Genomic DNA, 14889 nt, shown 5'->3' with positions numbered 1-14889 from the left:
GGCGTTCGAATGAAACTGTCTAATTTTACGAATCACCACACCTTTTGTACGGCACGTTCTCTTGAGATAGTCTCTCAGAAAAATTAAATTTGAATCTGGTCAACTGAAAGAAACTGATCAAGAACTGAACGGAAAAGACTTTTTTTTTCATGCATTTGACTTCACTATAGAAAGGCTATTGCAAAAGCAGCTCCACACGTACATGGATCGCCGCGAATACTACAAACCGGTTTCGACACTATGTACGAAATTGTTTGCAACAGGGACGGGGGGGGGGGGGGGGGTTGGAGAAGAACATCCTCTAGCCTTCTTCATAGTCTTGCAGCGTGCGCGTGATAACAATAATTTACAGGGGAGGAGGGAAACAAGTTTGGTTAAACTTTAGCTTCAGAATGAGCAAAAAAAAACTTTCGACGGGAAAGAAAATGATAACATTTACCCCAAGTCCTGATAACAGCAACGAATTTTTTCCGATGTTATGATATTGGTTTTTTCCGTTCTTAGGCCAAGATTACACAATAAAAGTTTGATAAAAGATCTTTTACAAAACTTGAAAAAAAACCGAGAAGCCTATTGGTTACATTTGATCGGCGAATGTAACTGATACACTTGCTGGTTGCATTTTCCAAGTTTTATAAAATATTTTATAAAACTTTTATAGTGAAATCCTCTAGTAAAAGTGATAACAATACCCGAATGATAGCATTATCCATAATTATAATAAGAGTCGTTAACTGTATATAGATACGGTACAATCAACGGAAAAAGGAAAAAAAAAAAAAAAGAAACAAACATAAGAAAATATTCTCAGTGAAATCTAGATAAAAAGTTCACATTAAAAAAAAAAATTTTAAGTACAGAAATAGAAATGACCATTATCTCTCGTAAGTCATGAAATAAACTCACCCTAATCATTCAAAACTAAATTTTTTGCTGGAAGTTAAAAAGTTTGAAAAACGGCGCCCCCACATCTCCGCATTTCCCTTAGTTTTTGGTTGCATCGTGAATATATCTCCTCGAATTTCATTTCGAGAACTCTTACAAGGGGGAAAAAATAATCATGATAATTTCAGAAAATAATGAACAAATGATCCATAAATTTATTTTCTTCTTATGTGATAGGATATTATTTAGATTAAATGTGAGGGGGGAAATGTGTTCTAATATTCATATCATACCTTATTCACAGACGTAAAATAAATTTGCGGTAGAATAATAGCATAAAAGAAAAAAAGAGTAGTGAGAGTTTTTTTGAACAGAAAAGAATAAGAAAATTATTCCGTACATTTATATATATTTTCTTATCGATCTGATGATAACCACGAGCACTTGTAAAAGCTATTATTAGAAGGAAAACTATTTCTTGGAAACACCCGTTCTGCTAGATCTTATTTCTCTATTTCCTCCTTTTTTTTTCCCTTCTTCAATATATTTTTTCTTTTTTTTTTCGAAATATTTAGTTCAATTCTCAAAAGAAAATATTTTCGAGGTTCTTAAACGAATTAACGCTCACGTGTTGAAAATACGCCAAAATGCATTAAACGTGTTTTTTTTTTTTGTAAAATAATCGGAAAGCTTGGCAGTCCGTGTTGTTGATGCGTGCATTAACCTTCGAATGTTTATATAGACCCGAGTTTGAATCTCAGCTGGGAACTGCTGTCTTTATCTAATACTGTATTTATTTAAGCGTTCAGGATCGGATAATGGTAACGGCGTGAAAAAAAAATATATATAATATATATATATACACACACACACACCATGTGTGTGAATAATACATACTACACAATAAGTTCACTTACATCATCAAGTAAGAAATGGGGTTTTTTTTTTATAGGACTAGTTGTAAAGACGACCGAATAAGAGAGGATCTACTGTATTATGCATACAGGGTGCGTGGCATTTTACTGTTGAACCGTTGATCCTAGACGCGTACTTCCAATTAGAAAAAGTATCCAAATAACGTGCAATACTCAGATATGTCATTCATGTTGCAAGGGGTTGATAGGTATTGAAATAAAAATAACATTTTAGATGGATATCATGTGCTCAAAAACCAAATTAGAAAGTTGTTGCCTTGTCTCTCCTGATGTCAAAAAAAAAAAATCCACGTTACTAAGCGCAATATTCGCTGAGATATTCGAATTCGAAAAACGGAAGAAAGTTGGGGAAAAAAAACATTAAATATATACGAGTAAAACGGTTAATTTAATACGTGATACGTTTCGGATCGAAGCGACAATTTTGGGTACCTCAAGGTATTTAATAATACAGCCTCATTCTTAAGAGTGCCGCGAACTTGGAAAAAAAGTAGGTTTATGCAACGTTAACTTAAACTTCATGCATGCTATCATATTTCAATCATTTATCTTTCTTTTCTCAATTTTTTTTATACGTTTGTTTTTGTTTTTTTTTTCCATTTTAATGGAGTAATTACACTCGGATCTACAAAAAAGCTGATTCTTAACGAATAATCTTCTTTCACTCACAGTAACTCATACTCTGACGTTGGATATTCTGCTATACCACCATAACCTCGTCACAACATGAAAGTATGACACAAAAGCTGGTGTATGACCAGTAAACGATTCAATATTTGAATATGTGGTAATCTTTTGAAATGAAATGTGGATTTTATGAACAAAGACTGAAAAATGTGTTTTTACATCATGTAAAAATATATCCCCTTTGATTTTTACATCATCTTTCATGAAGGATATATGTTCTGTATAGATGTAAAGTTGATTACATAAAATTAAAATTGATCACGTACAGTTTATGTACGTAATTCTAGGAATAAAGATGAAAATTATGTAATGTCAAATTGTCATTTCAAATTGTTATTCTTATTCTTTGGGTCATTATCAATCATGCGTATCTTAATTTCATCAGTGTTGTTATAAGTGTAATTAAAATTAATTACTAAAACACTGATGTATATAATCATCTATAAATTTTACTTTAAATGATTTTCTGACCAAAACTAATCGGAACTCATCAATTTTGATTCAGAATTTTTCGTATGAATAAAAAGAATATTAGAACATCCTCATTGAAAAATTTAAAGTATTTTCTTGTTAGAGCAAGTTATATCTTTATAATAGGGTATGATGAAACAGAAGTTGAAAGAGTTTTTAAAATATTTCTTTTATTTTTTGTCTTTTTTTCCACAAATATCAAATTCACTAAATGTACTAAAATTTTGTGATAATATACTGCAACAGTTTACAGATTTCTTTTAAATCTAACTTTAAAAAAAAAGACATTTATCTCTAAATGTTCGTTTCAATCTAAATGCCACCAAATAGTCCAAGAAAAATAATCAAAATAATAAATAACATTCGTGTACTATTTTATGTGTACTATTGAAACATATTTACGAATGATTGTTTAAATCTAAATACAATCTACTTTCTCGACTCCCGAAATAGGAGAATCAATAACAAAAATTTATAATAAAATAAATTTGTAATTGTTATAATGAAATTTATAACGAAATATGAGGAAACTAATGATTTCTTCCTCATTATGTTAAAATATTCAACTCTATCAATTAATTGATTTCATCGAATAAATTTTTTCTATCTGCAAATAGTAAAATGTAGAAGAATACCATGATTGTTAGTAAAGAATAAGAAAAAAAATTAATTAATCTTAATTCTTTCTAATTAACAGAACCGACTATCACTCTATCCATATCAGATATTTCCATAAATTACAATAACCAATTAAAATTACATCAATGTAAACTTTTTAAAACTATTTATCGGCAATGTGAAGTACGCTGTACGGATAATGCGACATTTGAATTCTCTCTTGTCCACAAATAATTATGAGTCATAAATAACTCATCACCGAGGTACTTACTGTATGTTAATCATAACGGTTCGTATGATGACATTATAATGTTGAATCACAGTTATTTCTTCAATGAGAATCTAAATGCCAATAAGCGCAAAATAAATAACGACATTCATAAAAATATGTTAACGCAAACAAATAAAAAAAGAGGAGAAACTTACCGCAAAGGGTGATCTTCAAAATTGAAAAAGCCATATATAACAGATATTATATGTCGAGTCTTTTAAATATCACTTACGAACAACTTCCGAAATTCAAAAAATTAAAAAAATAGAATTATTAAAAAGAAAATGTCTTCAAAAAATTCAATCTTTTTTTTTCTTTTCCAACAAATTTATGGGAACTTCCTCCTTTTAAAAAATTCACAACTTCACAAAAATTTTACACTTGGGAAAATGTTCTTTTTTTTTGTAAAAAAAAGAAGAAAATGTTTGAAATTCACCAAAACGTATGTTTAGCAAAATGGTCCGTCCAACGTGCTCTTTGAAGAAAGAACAAACACGCGTTTTCCAAACTAACAGAATTATCAATATATATGTATATATATATATATATATATAATTTAATGTTCCAAAGAGAGATTTCTGATAAGAACACACGATACCGTTACCAACGGCGTCAGTTTCGGTACTGAAGAGGCTCGGGCTGAAAATCCGGATGATAGTTATGATCTGCGTCGCCAATATCGCCAACTAATATATCGCCAAATGAGTCACCAAAAAACTAGGAATTTCGGTTTCCCATGAAGCATCATATCTGTGATACTTCTTCCCCCCCCCCCTTCCAGAAAAGAAAGAAATTTCGCTGTTTTCCAGAAATTTCTCTGAAATTATTATTTTTTCTACCCACCTGACAGAATGACCAAGTAGTTCGAAAACACCCACGTATATACTGTATAATTTGTTTTCTTTTCCCCCATCGTTCTTGATTATCATGTTTTTCCAGATTCAGGGAAACATTAGGTGCGAGGGAATTGACATTGTGAATGCCCAGGCAAATTGAAGGAAATGAATAATGTTACCGGCCTTACGTAAAAGAGATTTTTAATTTTATTAAATTAAAAAAATACCGGAACTATAAAATACTATGAAAAACAACCGGTGTGGTACCCGGGTTTTTTTTAAGGCTCCTAGATCGGGAGTTTTCAACCGCTGTGCCGTGGCACACCGGCGTGCCATTAGAGGAACGTAGATGTGCCGCGATAATTTTTTTAAGAAATTGGCATAATTTAAGCTCTAAGGGAATCTATAAGCATCATTTCATGACTTATAATTTTGTTTTAGGAATGTTAATCGCCTTTTTATTGCAATATATCAATAAACTGTTTTGTCTCGGTAAGTAATTAAATCATTAAAAAAAACTACTTTTTTCAAAATCTGAATTCAAGTGCGCTGCGGAAGTTCAACCATAGCCTCAAGTGCGCCGCAAGATAAGAAAGGTTGAAAAGCACTGCCCTAGAAACAGCTAGGAGGCCCCCATCTAGGATAATGGTTCTTAAACAGGGATCTATGGATCCCTTGGGAGTCATTGTAGAGGTTTCAGGAAGTCCGTGAGCTTTGATGAGAAAACAATTAATTATTTTTCATTAATATATGATGAATATTATTCTATTAAAGATGTCCGTAACTTTCATCTTTAAGTTCTAAGTCCTTTTTTTTAAACCTAACTTTAACCCCTTTTTAGCCCTTAACAAAGGGCTGTGAAAGAGGAAAGGTAAAAAGTCCTTGTTCTAGGAAGATTTGGATTTTCTCCATGTACCTGAAGCATTAAAGAAATTTTAAAAAAATCATCGATTTATTCATAGAATGGTCTCTGGTTCAGGTGGTTGATACATCTTACATGACTATGGGTATGCTTGGCTTTCGAAGTTATTGAAGCCAGTGGCACAACAAGTGCATTTATAGCAGAAAGCGCTGGAGGTGAATTTGTACGAGCTCACGGGTCGTGACCCATCAGGTTAAGAACCCCTGCTCTACATAAAGAAGAAAAATAAGTGGAGAAGAAAAACAACAAAATAAATATACAATAAGTAGAATACAAGAAAGAAATTAAAGTAAATTCAAGCAGTAAAAAAGGTAGGCAAAATTACTTAGAGGAATTTTTAAAGTTATTTCTTAGTTTATACTACTTAGCATTCCACTAAGTATTATATCAGAAACTGAGAACATTGTAGCTGGTATTGCTGTGGTCACAATTTAAACTGAAAATGAAATCACGGTCAGATTTCAAAGTAACAAATCATTGTAAAGAGCAAGGCCTGATTTTCCTCATGGTCAAGGGAAGCTCATTTGCCCCAAAATATAAACACATATCCACTGACCACTTGAACGTCTTTGATTCATATCACTGAGCAAATCTAATTCAAGTTTAGCATGAGCCCCCCCCCCTCCCCCCCAATGTCAAAGTCGAATCCTGGTTTTTGTGTACTTGGGTAAATCTATAATTATTGCCTGATTTTCGAAAAATAATGTATATAAAGTGTCAAACAGTCGTGATAAGTTACTTTAAAATTTCACCGCAGCTAGACAAATATCCGAAATCACCGAATAACTATGCAACAACAATGGTTTCTGAGCTGCAAAAATGGCTCGCATAACTACTTTACCGTATATATCGCCATACAGCACTTTACTATCGATTGAGTTGGGTCGGAAATGAAGGTGCCATCTATGGGTAGTTACCACAGGTTCGGTGGAAACAGAACTGCAACAGTGACCATCGGAATGTTTATCTTCGTATCCATCTTCCCCAAGCAATATGTTTTTCAACTTCAGCTGTAAGAATGACCATTCGTTTCCTTGATTGCCAAATAATTTGTTTTTCAGCAATTCATAGACAGGCAGATCCATTTACAATATTTGTAACTTTCATGCTTCTTAAAATGATTAATGAAAACCCTGGTATTACTGGGTGTTTCTAAATTCCATTACAAATTTACATTCATATGTGTAAATTGTACATTATCATTTTTATTGTTGTATATTATCGCTTTTTTTTCTAGATTCACGGATTTTCAAGTTTTCCGAATATTTAAGCAGGAGAAAAATCCACTTTTTGCGTTATAAGTGTCCTGGAAAATTTAAAAAAAAAATAAATGAATAAATAAAAATAGAAAATATGTCCTACACAGAGAAAGTGCGATTTCTTATTTTTATTTCATTAAATTTTTAATGAATTTTTAGAGCTTTTTCAAAATTTTTTTCAGCATTTCACCAAGTGTTTATTTTTTCCTTCCCAATTCTAACTCTTTAATTATTCAATACTTAATTATTTAACTTCTCTTTGTTCTTGAATTTTGCATTACTTCTCGGAATATCATAAATTTAATATTTATAACATATGCTAAACGTGATAACGAGTATTATTCATTACATTTCCAAGTTCAGTAATTTTTTAATGAATTATTCAAAGCTAAAAGAGATGAGTTAGTACGTATTTGAATGCGCATCTTTCTAATAGTCATTTGAATTGTAGACTTTTTTATGTGTAATCAATTATTTTCATTATTAGATAATTTCAAGCTAATTATTATGAAATGTGATCCGCAAAACGTGAAAATCTAAGATTTGTGAACAAAAGCTGACATTTTTTGATCAATTTCGGTTATATCCTAAAAATATCTATTATGAATATTTTTAATATTATCTGAGATGAAAGGTTGTCTTAAAAAAAACGATTTTCGAGCTTGGAGGATAGACATTGTTGGGACCATATAAAGCTTTTTTTAAGTAAAACACTGAACATATCAACTTGATCGTATAAAATAAAAAGTTCAAAAATTTTATATAAAATATAAAATATTGAAGTCAATAAATAGAAAATTACTAATAGGGTATCAAGTTGAATGAAACAGACTGACTCTCTCTGGATAGCAAGAATGATGATAAATTACCTCAAAGTTGATTGGAGTATTCAGAAAAATAACAATCTTTTCACAGCAGCACCACTAATAATGATTTTTTTTTCAATATTGCATTTACGTTGTATCAGACAATCATTGTTTAGAAAATACCAAAACATCATTGTTTGAAATCAATTCGTGCAATCATTACGTAAAAAAAATTAGTGGAATGGTTTTTAAGAAAAAATTAGTGCAATCATTATTTGGAAAAATATCACAATCATTGTTTGAAAAATTGTACAATCATTGTTTGAAAAATTGTACAATCATTGTTTGAAAAATTGTACAATTATTGTTTAGAAAAAATTATAATCATTGTTTTGAAAAAAAATTTGCAATTATTGTTAAAAAAATTACTATTAATGTTCATAAACAATTAGTGCAATTAATGTTTATAAAAAAAATTAGTGCAATCATGTACAATCATTGTTTAAGGAAATTATACAATTAATGTTTATAAAAAAAATTAGTGCAATCATGTACAATCATTGTTTAAGGAAATTATACAATTAATGTTTATAAAAAAAATTAGTGCAATCATGTACAATCATTGTTTAAGGAAATTATACAATGATTGTTTAAAAAATTATACAATCGTTGTTTACGAAGAATTAGTGAAATCATTGTTTAAAAAGCTGTACAATTACTGTTCGGAATAAAGTAGCAAAACAATTGTTCAGAAAAAATTGTACAATCATTGTTCCCTTCATTATTATATAAAAATATAATAAATGATTGTTTTAAAAAAATTATACGATTATTGTTTAGAAATAATAGTACAATAATTGTTTTTAAAAAAATGCAATCGTTGTTTACAAAAATTAGTACAGTCATTCTTTAAAAAAGTACATTCTTTAAAAATTAGTACAATTAACTATTTTCAGAAGTAGCATAATATTTACTTAAAAAACAGTACAATCATTGTTTAAAAAATAGTATAATAATCGTTTTTGAACAATTAGTAACGTCGCGTGTTTGTCTCTGTTGATTTATCCTTCAAAAAAATAGACAATATAACCTTCTCGTGTAAGTCCTGAATTTTCTATTTAATGCTCAAACAACCTTTTAGAATTCGATAAATTAATACTCGAAATCGATTTTCTCAGCGCCGTTAAATGTTTCTTAAACACATCTTTTGAAGTCAAAGCAACAGGTCGTTCATTAATAATGAAGATGATTTCTCTTCCGTTGTTCGAAAAGAGTATCTTCTCTCCCAATAACAATAATTATCCCGAAGAAAAATTGAATTTCTTGAATGATTCGACATTCGGTAGTTTCCAGCATGTGGGAGCCTAAAAAATCTGATTTTCTCTTCTTCCTGAAGATATAAACAAATCAGCGCATCTTGTTTTTTTTACTATATTCTATTTATTTATTTAGTTTCTTATCCTTTTCGTACGAGGATTATACGGGAAGAACGATGACCGTGCCCGAGTTTATTGATGCATATCGTTTCGTTCGTAAAGTTCAACGGGTTTTTGCCATGAAAGCTTGTTCTTGTTTTTGATTTATTTATTTTTTCATTATTTATTTATTTATTGCTTACCATGTATTTATTTCTTGTTGGTATGGACCCGCATACCTATATTGCGTATTTATCGAGGACATCGAGATCTGTCAACCGAGCTCGTTGCTATTCGTCACCGCACGACTCTCGGATCATTTTAATGATGAGAAAAAAATGCATGAGAATATGCATACACGAGAACGTAGTATATGCGTCTATGAGCAATGTGACTAGTGATGAGAAACAAGGACATGAAATTTTGATATTTGCAATTTTATAAAATTGTATTGCTCTCATTTTTAGTCATCTGTAACTTTTTCTTTATACACTTCATTATTTAAAAGATATGTAAATTTTTTAAATGAGTTTTTTATTCAAATTTCAAAAGTTTTCGATATTTTTGTATATATCTCCTCAATTATTCCATGCATTCACTTTTGCAAACACGAAAATTTTTCTTATTTTTGTGTGTTTTTTTATAGATTGAAATCAATTTTTTTTTGATATGGTTGTTTTTATAAATTTCTAAACTCTCTTTCGTATTCTAAATTCATATTTTCTCAATTTTCTTAACTCTATTTTTTCATATTCTGTGAATTTATATTTTCTCTAAAAATCGCTTAACTCTTTTTTTTCATATTCTGAACTCGTATTTTTCCACATTTCTTAACTCTTTTTTTTTTTCATACTATGAATAAATATTTTTTCTAAATTTCATAATACATTTTCATATTCTGATTTCATATATTTTTCTATAAATTTCATAATACATTTTCATATTCTGATTTCATATATTTTTCTATAAATTTCATAACTTTCTTTTCTTATTCCGAATTTATATTTTTTTCTAAGTTACTTAATACTTTTTTATATTCTGAATTTATATTTTTAATAAATTTCTAACTCGTTCTAAACTTTTTCAAGTCACATTATTGCTAATTTTGTTTACAAATTTTGCTTATTTGATTATTTTAAATTGAATTTTCAAAATCAAGCCACAGTACATGTTCAAAACCTTTTTATTCAATTCCTAATCATTACAAAAATTTAATTTATGTGAAATAATTTATTTATTGAATTTCTTAAAATACAGTATTTTCCAAATACGTGGTTTTTTACTGAAAATTAAATTTCAATTTTTTTATACTTCCATTTATTGAATTTTTCTTTATTTTTTTCTATCTTGAATTTAAAAAAAAATTAACGGTGTCCAGTCTCAATATTCTTTATTAATGTGAAACTTGATCATTTTTATTATTATTGAACTTTTTAATTTATCTTAGAATCTTTTCTTATTCTTCATATAACTTAATTATTGTTACACATATTGATCATTTTTATCTCATCGCATAGCATTTTTATCTCTACGAAGGCTAATTAGACTGCGAACTTTATTATATAGCTTATATACCCCGGGCCTCGGAACTCGTTAAGGGATATTACTGAACCTTGCATAATAAACATAGTTTTAATTTTTCTTTCTCTCCAAAAAACATATTTTATACTTTTTGTTCAATATTTCAGTTAATGAAAGCATAACAATGCATCATGCATTATGACATAATAGATCAGTTAGAGGATTTAATTGAATCATCCTACTTATATCAAATTACAAAATTTCCCACCTTCAATTTTGGTGAATAACAAAATAAAACATTTTCATTATTTTTTTACGAATTCACTATTCGAGTAAGGATGTAACATTTTTTTCGATTGATTTATTAACGGATAAAATTTTTATTAAAAAAAAATTTGATTGCCTACATGGATATAGTGTAAATTCTATTTTGTTGAAATCAATGTTTTCAGTTTGTTGAATTTAATAGTCATTTTGCCGAATCATAAAAATGATTAAGACTAAGAAAAAAATTAATTTCATCTGAAGGTATATGCAATTAAATAGGAAATCGATATATATATATATATTGTATACAGTATTTCAGTATTGGTACAGTATTTCAGATTTTTTTTTTCATAACTGCGATGAATAAGAAATAGCTTATTTACTTTCATATAATTACTATAACTTAAATTTAAATAGTTTCTTAATTTGTGCTCTTGGTTTCGTTTTTAAGCATAAAAAATGTGAAAATTGAATATGCCTATTACGATGAATTTGAGAGAATGTCTCAACTTTTCTAATATATTTTGACCTGAATTCCAAATACCATAATTTTTTTGCTAAAAAATTTACGTTAAGAAATACGTACCCATCACTCTATTCCATGAAGTCAAAAGCTCGGACATACGGCACCGATGATAAATTGAAGGTATTGAATTCGAAATAACAAAAAAGTTATGACATTTCAATTTATATCAACTATGATGAATATATGACACGGAAAGAAACGCTTAATTCCAAAAAAATATCAGCATAGAAACTAGAAAACGTATATTGATTAGAATTAACGTCATCCGAGATGCGGAGAGAATAATTAAAAGTAATTCAAGGCCTCTTCGAAATCATTTCATTACACTTATGTGTTGTTTCCCCCTTAAACAATGAAAAAAATCGGTGTTTTTTTTCCCCTTTTCATAAGCAAGATATAAAAATAAGAAATTTCCAAAAGAAAAGGTTCCATTTCGAGTGCAATTACATTTTGTACCCGAGAAAAACATATTGAAAAAGAAATCGACAATTTCTGGAACAAGTACACAAACTCCTTTATTGCCCTTTTTTTAAGAAAAGAAAAATGATAAAACATTATTGTTATTGATGAATTTTGGCTTTTTTTATGAAAAGAGTAAAAAAAAAAAGCAACTCACACAATAGATACCGAGCCAAAATAGAGTATCTACCCAATAAATCCATTACTAGATGGCAAACCTATAAAATACCAGGAAATGAAATAGATATTATTAAAAGAAAAGAAAAAAGAACGATTCTCACTTCATTTTCATTTTAATGAATTGAATGTTTTTTTTAATTTGAAATAACAGGAATTGCTCGAAGAATTAAACTTAAAAATTCAATTGAATGATCTTTTCCAAGAATTTTATTACTATTATTTATCATTATTTTCGGGAATGCACTTGGAATAGAAGTAACATCTTAATTGAGGTGTTTTTCTTCACCGTTCAATAAATACGTTCAACATGGAAAAGTCAATTAGACAAATAAGTTAAAAGAATTCCTTCTTTCAATTTAATCATTTGACCGTTTTTGTTTTATAAGATTTCGAATGAGTTTACTTTTTCTGTCATAATGAGGTAAGGTATACGTAGTGGTGATGCACATGGATATTAGAGCTGTGACTGGATAAGTGAAAACTGATTTCAAACTAAACTCGACTTTTATATACAGGGTGCTTAGGTAACAGGACGCATGGCACTTTACCGGTGAACAGTTGAACCTAGAGACATACCTCCAATTAGAGAAAGTATCCAAATAACGTGTAGTACTCAGATAAGTCATTCATGTTGAAAGGGGTTGTATAGTTATTGAAATAAAAATGCGAAAAAAAATGAAAAAATATTTGATAAAAAAAAGAACTTTTTATACGGACACCAAGTGCTCAAGAATCCAGTTACAAAGTTGTTGCCCTGTCTCTTTTGATGCCAATAAAAAAAATTCCACGGTTCCAAGTGCAATGGAACCGTTCGAGTATTCACTGAGATATTCGAATTCGAAAAACGAAGGAAAGTTGAGGAAAAAACAGCGTTAAATACGGATAAACGGTTTTACCCGTATTTAACGCTTTTTTCCCCAACTTCTTTCCATTTTTCTAATTCGAATATATGAGTGAATATTTCACTTAGAAAAGTGGCATTTTTTTAATTGGCATCGAGAAAGACAGGGCAAAAACTTTCTAATCGGGTTTTTGGGCACACGGGGTTTCTCTAATACGGTTGTGAATAAATGGAATAGCTCATCCCCGATGAGCCGTGAATCCCAACACAATTGACACGTTTAAAAAGAAATTCGATAAGCATGCTGAGATAAATCGAGAAGCTGCCCATACTAAGATAAGACAACCATATTTTTTTATGGACAATATATTTACATTTTATCATAGTTATTGATTTTTTATTGCTCGTATTGGGTGGTATTTTTGATGCAGTTTAGTTATTTATTCGACATTCCTATGCTTTATGATCATAATTTTTCAGCCACCTCGTAGGACTTTTTGTCCGTTGTGTCCTTTGTATTTGTATAAAAAGTGAATTTTTTATTTTAATAACTATACAACCTCTTGTAACATGAATGACATATCTGAGTACTATACGTTATTTGGATACTTTTTCTAATTGGAAGTATGCCTCTACGATTAACGGTTTGCTGGTAAAGTGCCGTAAGCCCTGTTATCTATGCACTCTGTACAGATAATGAATTTTTCTTTACAACAAATGTTTTTGATACTATGACACAACAAATAGACTCCAACAGTGTATTTGATCATTTTTGGTGATTTCATCACGATCGTTTTAAACTTAGGATTGATAACACAGCTCAAGGGAGAAAAAAAAAATCTATGTTTAAGGAAATTTTTATAGTTTTAGGGTATATTGAGTTGCTGATTTCAAAACTGAATGCCTCTTGGGTAGTGTTATTTTTGAGAATGTAACTGTTATTTAATGAAATAAATTGAAATTGAAAATTGAAAAAATTGATGTTGCCGAATGGCTCTAGTTTCTGAGATAATGCATACGCTCAACAATGTGATTGTTAGCTGCTTGGTATTACCATTGAGAAATTTAATTTTCATTTTATCTCAAAAACTAGAGCGATCTGACAAAACCTATGCCGGATTATTTGAAATCAGCTCCCCAAAATGGTGCTATAATCACTGAGATACCTTTCAGAACAAAATCAGCGTTGAGCAGTGTAATGATCAAATTAGGACTTACGGTTTAAACAGCCGATTTCTAATTTCACGTTGATGTGTTTGGTTCTCAAGAACTAAACCAAGTTAATTTTGAGATTGAAAACTCCCGCTGCGAACTATTTTTGATCTCTAGGCACGTTAGTGGATTCTAAAATGCTCTTTGCCAATTTAAATCACTGAAACTGCCACTTCCAATTCACATTGGAAATTTTTCCCCAAGATATTCCGTAAAACCCTGAAAAGACCCAACAGCCAATTTGAGCAGCATCGCTTACACCACCGACGGCAGTTTTCCAGACTTTCGGAATTAGAGTAGTTGTTAGATATGAGAGAGACGATAGCAATGTGTGATCCATACCATATCATATCAAATAATAGCAATACTCATACTGTCATACTAGTCAACAATACTCATACTGTCATACTAGTCAACAATACTCATACTGTCATACTAGTCAACAATACTCATACTGTCATACTAGTCAACAATACTCATACTGTCATACTAGTCAACAATACTCATACTGTCATACTAGTCAACAATACTCATACTGTCATACTAGTCAACAATACTCATACTGTCATACTAGTCAACAATACTCATACTGTCATACTAGTCAACAATACTCATACTGTCATACTAGTCAACAATACTCATACTGTCATACTAGTCAACAATACTCAATCATTTCATATCAACAATACTCAATCATTTCATATCAACAATACTCAATCATTTCATATCAACAATACTCAATCATTTCATATCAACAATACTCAATCATTTCATATCA

At 29.8% G+C, this 14889-nt stretch overlaps 1 protein-coding gene across 1 annotated transcript in view; it reads right to left on the bottom strand.

The window, feature by feature from the left end:
- Positions 1 to 4453, bottom strand: part of LOC149070009 (protein brain tumor-like) — a 74426-nt gene extending 69973 nt beyond the window's left edge. The window contains exon 1 of the mRNA XM_089249245.1: positions 4023 to 4453. The gene's annotated coding sequence lies outside the window, so the exon portion shown is untranslated. The remainder of the gene's footprint in view (positions 1 to 4022) is intronic.
- Positions 4454 to 14889: the final 10436 nt, after the last annotated feature.

The sequence above is a fragment of the Pholcus phalangioides genome, unplaced genomic scaffold (assembly GCF_987345545.1).
Source record: "Pholcus phalangioides strain wild (caught in Gottingen) unplaced genomic scaffold, Ppha-v1.0 ptg000022l_1, whole genome shotgun sequence".
In the NCBI taxonomy this organism is placed as follows: domain Eukaryota; kingdom Metazoa; phylum Arthropoda; class Arachnida; order Araneae; family Pholcidae; genus Pholcus; species Pholcus phalangioides.
The sequence above is the reverse complement of the archived record's forward strand: the minus strand, read 5'-3'. Positions and strand labels throughout refer to the sequence as shown.